The sequence below is a fragment of the Mustela erminea genome, chromosome 18 (genome assembly GCF_009829155.1).
Source record: "Mustela erminea isolate mMusErm1 chromosome 18, mMusErm1.Pri, whole genome shotgun sequence".
In the NCBI taxonomy this organism is placed as follows: domain Eukaryota; kingdom Metazoa; phylum Chordata; class Mammalia; order Carnivora; family Mustelidae; genus Mustela; species Mustela erminea.
Genome location: NC_045631.1, coordinates 53,526,860 through 53,536,417, shown reverse-complemented (window position 1 = coordinate 53,536,417; position 9,558 = coordinate 53,526,860).

The following is a 9,558-nucleotide window of genomic DNA, read 5'->3' as shown; positions in this document are numbered from 1 at the left end:
GCGTAGAACAGTCTGGTGCACATGAGAAAGTGGGAGGGAGAACATGAGAAGCTTAGGGTCTCCACTAACACAACATCTTCAACCTCTTTCTCTGCTCAAACATGCTACCAGTTAGCAGCCTGACCGGTTTGGGTTTTACCTTCTGCTTGCCTCTGATGAGAGCAGTAATCATCACTATCCCAGAGAGCAACCAAAGGAAGAGGAAACAGAGACGATTTAGACAATACATCATTGGGAAAATCAGCTCTTGGATGATTGAGAGAAGGTGGCCACGTGAAGAGTTTTGATTTACTTATGAAGTCGGAACCCAATGCCCTTGGCGTCTGCCTTTCTCTAGAACCAATTCTTGCTTTCCAAGATAGAGATGGCATGTTGGGACCTTTGTTTCCAAGGAAGAACCCCAAGAACCCTTTGGGGTTCTTCAGATTTTAGAGAGAGAGGATCCATAGCATCTGGGTATGCAGGATGTGATGAGCAGTTCCCCGTGAATGAGTGGGCCGTTAGAGTCAGTCACTTCCAGGAAGCTGTCCTGATTTAAGCTGTAACAGCAGCCTCCTCTCAGCCTCCCTCCCCCACACAACCTTTGGCTTCCATCTGACCAGCCTTGACACCCAGTGTCTAAACACCGATAAAAATTGATTCTCCTAAGTGTGGGAAAGTCCTAGAGCATCGATTGTTTCCGCCTCTTCACCCCCCTCCACTCCTCCCCGTGCTCTGGTATTAGCACTCTCCCAGAAAGTACCTTGCTTGTTTGGTGGGATGAGGTCAAAACCCTGGTGAAGAATGAGTGGAATTCCACAGGACTAGGCCAGTCTTGATAAATGACAGCAGGGGATGGTATGGGAGGGAAAGGATGGGGAGACGTGGGGAGAACTGATTGGCTTGACAAGAGTCAACTGTGGCCTTTACTTGTTCCACCAGTCTGTCTAGTGCTCTTAGAGTGACCGAAGGCTTGCCATTATAAATACTTGAAGTTTCAAAGAGGGATCCAGGGACTATGTTTCTTTTTTTCAAGTTAAAATACTTTAAAACTTTTTTTAATGTTATTGTTAGACCTCAGAGCACTTGGAACCACTCAAGCAGGATTGGCTGTCATTGCTTTGGGGCTTCTTTTTATCTTGACACTATTTTTTTCTTATTGCTGTGAGCCTGATCAGCCCACTTTTAGCTGTGAGTATCCTATTGCCGTCTTCCCTGGGTTCTGCCATCAAGTAGCTCATGACCCTCAGCTTGCTGTCAAATGAGGGGTTGGGTGGTACCAGGATGAGACAGAGAGTCCTCACACAGTCTTTATATCTCCTCAAATCTGACCAGGGATCGCAGTGCCAACACACCACAGAGAATCATGGAGGTGTTTTTGGTTAGTCTGCCATGGGTAGGTTAAGTTGTCCCCTGTGAAGAAGATATCTGCCCCTATTATCAGGCAGCTAGATACAGATATGATACCTTGGTTTCAAATGCTATCCAGATATCCGACTTAGGACCACAAGTGCAGAGACCAAATGGCTCTTGAACTTATGACCAATAGTCTTCTTTAAAGGCCTCTCCCAGTCATGGGAAATGTCTTTTTATTACTTAAGCTTCTGCATAGATCAAGAAGGGACCTCCATTTCTGTCAGCTCTGAGTTTAAAAATCAATGAGGGACTTTGGTGTATAGGATTAGCTGGGATAGGATTGCATTTATATACCCTCTGTTCCTTGAAGATGAAGATGAAGATTTCTGTCCATTTAGGTTCTCATCTGGAGGTGATCTTGTTTCCAATGGCCATTTGCAGTGTCCATAGACACTTTTGACTGTCAGACTGGAGGGATGAGTGTTACTATTCACATAGTGAATAGAGGCCAGGGTTCCTACTAAACAGTCTACAATGCACAGGAAAACCCCACACAACAAGAATTATTTGGTCTCAAATGTCAATAGTGCTTGAGAAATCCTGTGAGAAATCCTGTGAAATCCCGTGAGAAATAATGATTGAGAAATCCTGATTTAGTGCCTCCAGGTTCCAGAACCGTAGGACGGTAGTGGGGGTTGGGCTAAAGCTTTCCTGTGGTTTAGTGGGAAGATTCGAATTCAATATTTATATTTGGTTTTGCTTATGGCCAACAAGCCTGGCTGGCTGTGGAGTAAAAGGAAACACCTCCTTTATCAACACTGCCTTCAAAATATGGCTTGTCCCCATTTTCTGGTGAATCCTATCTCCATTCACAAGTGTGGAAAGAAGGAAGGAGGCCATTGAAAAGCTCCCCAAGGACATGATAACCGGATGAGGAAGCCCTAGAACCAAAGGGACCCGAATGACCACTTCATCCATTCCTCTGTTTGGAAGATCCAAAACCAGGGTCATCCGAGATGAAATTATGAATTTTGCAATTTTCAACACTGCTGTCCAGAATCTATACTCCCCTCCATTGTTCACACTCCTCTTGGTAGCTTCTCTTCTTCTGGACTCTTCCCTGAGCAATATTCTAGCTACTTTGGATCGCCACATCTATGGAAGAGCACAATCCATTCGGTTATTTCATGACCAATGTCAGCAACTCATTGTGCCATCATGAGCAACCCTACTAACATTTTTAAATGGAGTTCTTGAGGAAAACATAATGCTTAGTCCAGTTTTCCAATGGTGCAGCACTAGGTGTGATTTTACCTGCAAGAAGAAAGCATTTTTGACCATGGGTTTCTCACATCTCTCTTCAAATTGTTGTGTGTAGGCAATCATTTACCCAGTAGCTACCTTATTGATGATAACACAACATATTATACATGTTATATAACATTATGTATCTTCCCTGGAAACACACCTGAGTATTCAGCAGGATGGAATCCTTTAGATAATGTCACTATATTTGCCTCACTCTAAACTCTTAAGTAGAATGAAAAAGTAATCCATCTGAATTGTCTCAGAATATTCATGATTTATAGCTGCTAAACAGCAAACCGGTGAAGTCTCCTGACATTAAACATGATTTGCCTCTAGGTGTGCCTTAATTAGCCCTTTCCAGCTCCCTCTGACATGGCGTCCCAGACCAGAGATAAGGCATGGGTGAGATGAGGCATGAGTGTGCCTCTGGCTCCTGAGTTTAACAGAAGGAAGGAAGATGGCACCTTGTGATCAGGGAAAGAAAAGTCAAATGAAGCTTAGGAGCCTACCCACCTCCCCCTTTCCCTCTAATTCCCTAAGGAAAAGGCTGAGTCTGGGGTTCTCAGTGATGAACCACACAGTCTGTTCTCATCTCTTCAGGCTTCCCCACACCTTTTATGACTCTGTTTTAGAGAAAGAAAACCGCCCTTCAAAGGCTTGGCTCTACCAAGTTCTCCTACCATATGTTCTTATTAAAATGTTTATGACACTCTGTATCTTAGGACTATGAAGTTAGGACTGCCAACAATTAACAAAATATAGCAAACTATAACTTACTGTTGAGTTGTTTTTTTTTTTAATATGGGAGTAATGGTCTTAATCATTTTTTTTATAAAGCTAGTCCCAAAGTATTTTCAATATGAAAGAATGTTAGCAGGTCATTGTTATTTTCAGGCTAGAAAAACACTGGATATATATTTTCTGATGTTGGGGTCACACTCCTTGTGATGTTGTTTGTCACAAGAACACACCAAGTGTATTCCAAGGCTGATAGCAGCAGAGTAGTTATGGACATAGCTTAGATATTTTTCAGTTGTCATTATTAGACAAATATGGCCTCTGTAATTCCTTTGATGCTGGTATTTTAACCAAGCAGTAATGTGTGATCGTATATTAGCATTAGAAGCACATAGTAAACACGCTATTTCCATTAAATGTTTTGATTGATTATTAAAGATACTATGCTCATTGTAAAAATTTTGGTAAACATTAGAAAGTAAAGGAGAAAATACATATCAGTTATGATCCCATCACCCATTTATAACTGTGAACTTTTTGATATGTAGACACATTAGCATTTAACTATATCACATATGTGCACCCATATAAACGAGGAAATACAGACATATTTTGGTAATTCGATTGCATTTATATTTTCTATACTTTCATTCACATTATATTCTGAGTGTTATCTCCTATCAGTGCAGAATTCTTTATAAATGATTTTTAAAGGTCTGGTAGTAAAGCATTATGTAGGCACAACATAACGTTAGTCTTAGCAGTTACAAGAGAAGGCTGGTTTCCATTTTTTACTCTTACAAACATGGCTACAATGAGTATCATTGTCCCAATCCTGTAGCCTTCGTGAAGATGAAATGAGATGGCCCATGTAAAATTTCTAATATAATAGTGGTAAACATTCAAAATGTTATTCTTTCCAATAGTCTCTGTCATCTAATCTTCTGTTTCTCCATCTTTAATGCATCTCCCCCTAAAGAATAAGACCCTAAAATTGTAGCTATTTAGCAAAAGTATTGCACATTTTTAAGATCTAATAAGGATCCCTAGGTTACTTTGCAAAGAGTTTGTACCAATTTTTCTTCCACATTGGGTGTTGTATTGTTATCTTGGTTGGAATGGTATTCAAATATCCCTGTACAACTTCGTTATACTCTGTTCCAGGCTCAGGTTATGTTACAATACAAGAGGATGGGGAGCAGGCCATGCCCTGAGGTCAATTATCAAAGACTGAGAAGGGATGTGAGCAGGTTGCCATGTCAAATCCTTGTCCTCTTCTGGCCTTATCCAGTTGAAACCACCAGAGGATCGGTCCAGTTGATTCCTGAGCCAAGCTTGGCAAGACTGGAGGTACCTCAAGAGTTCCGTCAACCCCAGGGGTCAGGAGTTAGGTTCATTGTGGGTGCTGAGACCCAAACACCTTCCTGTCCACCAAACCCATATTATCCCACCTTATTTATTTGGCCCTTAAAATTGAACCTTTGCTCCCCAAATTCCTGACTTATACTTCGCTTCCTCCTTACAGTGGAAACCCTGTACTAAACCCTAGCCTAAACCCTAGCCTACCTAGCTGGGGGCTTAGCCACTGTTTGGTTCCTGTTGACCCCTTACCCCTGGGAAAGGGCCGTCTGTTTCCAATGGTATGTGCCACATGGAAGCCCACTGCTGTCATTCTGTCACACCAGCTTGAAAATGTTTCTCCTCTCTCGCACCTTCGAGGGCCAACTTCCTTGAGCATTTACCATCTTTAAGATAAAGGGTTAATTTTCCATTCTTCTTTGGAATTTTGGTCACCTCTCATCCCAAAGCACTGGCCCTGGGGTTGAGGTGACACCATGATTCCTAGCACGCTTCCCGCATTCTTGGCCAATGTCACCAAGCTCTGGGCCTGTCACCAAGCTCTGAGCCTGTCCGTGGCCAAGCCAGGCAACGAAACAACACCTTCTTATATGCTTCTGGCTGTTTCATGGCTACGAGGAGTAGCAGCAGCTGGCAGGAATCACGCTAAGTGGACCTGGCTTCTATGGGAATCACAGAGTTAAACATTCCCACCCGTTAGGCCATCTTTCACATTTGATTGATTTTTTTCGATTGGTTGTTTGCCTGACCTGATCAGAGAGTTTGGGCAGCAGTTTCTGTTGACACTTTATTTCACTTTGGGTAAAGTTTAAACATGACTTATCACAACCCTGACACATCTAGAAGGCCATGTTTTGCCCCCCTACCTCTTTCAGTGATGAGAACATAGGGTATCAAGTCATTTTTTTTTTTTTTAAATACATAGGAGGCAAGTTCATTGCTTTGGATCTTTTAGGAGAAAAGTCTTAGACATTCCACACTGTTAATGTATTGAGCTGTTCTCTTTTGCTCTAGAGTTTAAAATTTTCACATACAGGTCAAAATCCTCCATTTCTAGGAGAAATGCTGCTATAAGGTCTCAGATCCCTGGACCAAGGCTTCTATGTGTCTTTTTTCTGTCCCTTGAACTGGCTGAAGGTCTGGACCTGACGTGGCAAGGGTCACCATATCCCCGAGTCTTAAGTCTAGACTAAAAGCCATTCTTAAAGTTTCTCTTGTTCAACCTTCTGCTTAATGTGGAAATGTCTTCTGCGACGTTCTTGCGTGGGAACCCTGGGCCTCTGTCCTTGTCTGGCATACTCTATTTGGGGCTCATTCTCCTAATGGAAACATGTTTCTCATACTAAATGGGAAACTATGTCCAATTTCCATTCATTTCGTATTTGATCAATATCTCCTGGGCACCAGGCACGCTGATCAGCCCATGAAATAGAAAGCTGGGTAAATTCCAGGATTTGCCTGGAGGGGTTCAGAATGGAGCCATGGAAATGGTCACAGAGCATGATGCTCAAAGTTCCTGGGAGCAAAGGTGGAAGAGCATTTAGTTCTGCTAGGGGAGGTGGAAGGAGGTTCTGCGGGGCCATGTGACCTGAGAGCTGAGCCTTGAGAGGTAGGGACGAGATCACACTCTTGAGCTGAGAAAGTGGAAGAAGAGTATATTGAGTCATAAGGAAAAGACAGTCATCCCTCTGCAAACTAGAATCATCCATCCGTAGCTGCTGCTTTCTGTGACAGGACTGTTATGGGTTGGATGATTCTGGAAAGCTGACCTGGAGTGAGATTGATATGGACCTTGGATGTCCAGCCAAGGGTTTTGAACTTTTTGCTACTGAGAAGAGGAGCCATTAAAGTGAGAAATGTAGGGGCACCAGCAGTATAACTTCTGACTGAACAAGAGAGCCAGGGGTTTGGGGCTGAGGCAGCAGGGAATTCAGTAATGTTTGGAGGCCGGGTCACGGAACTTAACGGCCACCGTATGTGGAGGGTGATGGAGAACAGCGTCCTGAATTCTGCAGCACCTTGAACACAGCTCTCCTTCCCTAGGCGTCTTCCCTTCTCAGGCATGCAACTGGTTGACTATTACTATGTGCTTTCTGGAAACGTCAACATCCTCAACATCTCTTCAAACACAGAGATTTGTTGGAGGCCCCCAGAGTGAAACACATACACCCAAAGATGGCCCACCAGGGGGAGAATGTAGTATCTTTCTCAGTAAATGAGACGCTTCTTCCCTGTCAATTCCATATTCTGTCCTTACCTCCGTTCGGGCTTGGGGGAGCACCTCTTTCCTCCCTAGGTCTCTCTTTATTCATCAGCGTCATCCTTGAAATAAGGCAAATGATCACTTAAAGGGAGAGTGGATAAAAATAATTTTTTAAAGATTTTACTTATTCATTTGAGAGAGAGAGAGAGAGAGACTGAGCACACAAGCATGGAGAGAAGCAGAGGGAGAAGGAGAAGCAGATTCCCCGCTGAGTTAGAAGCCCAACGTGGGACTTGATCCCAGGACCTGGAGAACATGACCAGAGCCGAAGGCAGACGCGTAACCATCTGAGCCACCCAGGTGCCCTAAAAATAATTTTGAAAATTCACGTGTTCATTCTGTTAGGAATTTCTGATATTTACAATGTAGAGGGCATTAAAAACATTGCCATAAATACCTGCTAGGCACCAGGTATAGCGCTGGGCCCATGGGAGATAACGAGGGAAATATTCCAGAATTTGCCTTTCATGAGTTAGGACTGAATATCTAAAAAGATGTCTAAAGAAAGTTTTCCACTAACAAGTGACTTACAGTCTCGATGGCAAGGAATGACAGCACCCGTGCTTTCATTCGTGTTGTACGAAAACGTGGCTTGCGTTGGGTATATTTTCCGGGCAGGCTGATGTGAATTCGTGCCCTTAGTTCTCATAAAACACTTGGAGGCAGGTAGATATTCTTACTAACCTTCCCATTTTGTAGAGTGGGAGACTGAGGCCCAGCCGCTCAGGCTCACACAGCTAGGAATAAGTGGAATCCGAAGGCAAATGTAGGAGTTTTGCCTCTGGACCCTGCACCCTTTACCAGTAGGTTGTATCTTCTCTTGCAAATAAGGTCGAAAGAGACAAAGGCCGTGAAAGAGAAAGCGAAGACTCCTGTGCCTGGAAAAAGTGGTCCGTTTTGATCCCTTTGTAAATGATTCACCCTTGGCGTGGGCTTCTCTCTGGCAAGTTTCCGGGTGCGGGGGAGGAGGGCACCCTGGCCTTGCCTCATACCTCTCTCCACTGCCACCTGTACTTAGAGCAGGAGGGCTCACACCCAGCTGGACCGTGGTGCTAAAGGGATAATGTTTTATGCTTTGGCTTTCAGCAGGTGACAATAAAAAATCAATGGTTTGTAATTACAGGTCCTTGAAGTTTAGCGTTGCCACAGACCGTAATGAAAATTCACTTGTAGGACGACAACCACGGATTAGCAATTTATCTCTCCCCAAATAGCAGGGTGGTTTCTTATGTGGCTGGTTTGCTACCTCTTACAGAAGGGACCAGATCATGTGCCAGGTTGTCCCGGTGAGTAATTGCCTGGCTTTATTATATGGGATAAATCAATCACATAGACTTCTTGTGTCGGCTTAATGAGGTTAGATCAGCGAGCACCGGGCTTGGGAAAGAGTTGTTGGTCAAGAGCTTCTGAACCCTGACAGAGGGCCCTCAAAGGGCTGAGTTTGCAGTGAACGCTCAGCAGTTGGCCTGAAGGTGGGTGGTAAGAATCTGGGGTTTGGTTTGGGAATTGCCTTTCAAGAGGGCAAGAGTTCTAAAATACAGTGGAACCCGCAGTAAGCTTTATCACGTCAGTAGATCAGCAACTAAATAAGCAAAACAAAACAAAAAACAAATAAAAAACCGTCTTCTTCCCCCACCGCCAACCCCACACTGGTAGCCCTTGCCACTTCCCCACGCAGTAATGGCTTTATGGGGGGGGGGCAGTGTATAGAAGGAGAATGAATTATATTACACCACAATGGACTTCCAGGGGAAAGCATCTTGCTTCTCCAAGGCTAACGCGGCTTGGGGTTGGGGAGGGTGGGAGGGTGGGGAGTTGTTTAGAAATGCCTTGGGTTTCCAAACTCTCAGATGTTGCAAGAGCCAACCTAGCTTGCTTGATTCAGGGTCATGGTAGACGAAAGGCGTAGCAATTTCCTTCTGCCCTTTGTACACTAAGCGAGATTTCCTCTGAGCACCTTTCAGGCATCTGCCAACAGGGACACATCAAAGACCATTAGGACCTTCTCCCTTCTCCCTCCTGCCTAACTGTCCCTGAAGCCACCCCATTTGCCTCCTTCTGTTTGTACATATCACACACTGGAGACTAAAGGAACCACAAGAGGCTGTGTCGAGGTTGCTAGAGCAGGAAGAAGCAGTCCGAGAGGAAGTTCATGGGATGTCCACTATTCAGGTGCTCAGATTCACAGTCATTTCTCACCTCTTGGCAATTCCTAAAGAAATTCTGGATGAGGAACCTTGGAAGACTTTCAGCCCCAGGTAATTCATTCCATGTTTCTCTTCATGTTTCTACTTTGTCCTTTTCATGACAAGACTTAGATGTAGATGAAAAAACTGAGGCTTCTGTTCTCAACTCAGAAGATGGAAATTTCTTGACCTCTGAGCCCAGAAGGGGGGTCACTGAGACTCAAGAAAGCACTTCAGGACAGGGGCCGTGACGGTGTATCGATCAGCGCTGGCTGCATTCTCTCAGTCAGGCTGGTGTGGGTGGTAACAAACATCACTCAGATAATTTTTAACCCTTCAGTGTAAAATAAAACACAGATACTGCAATCC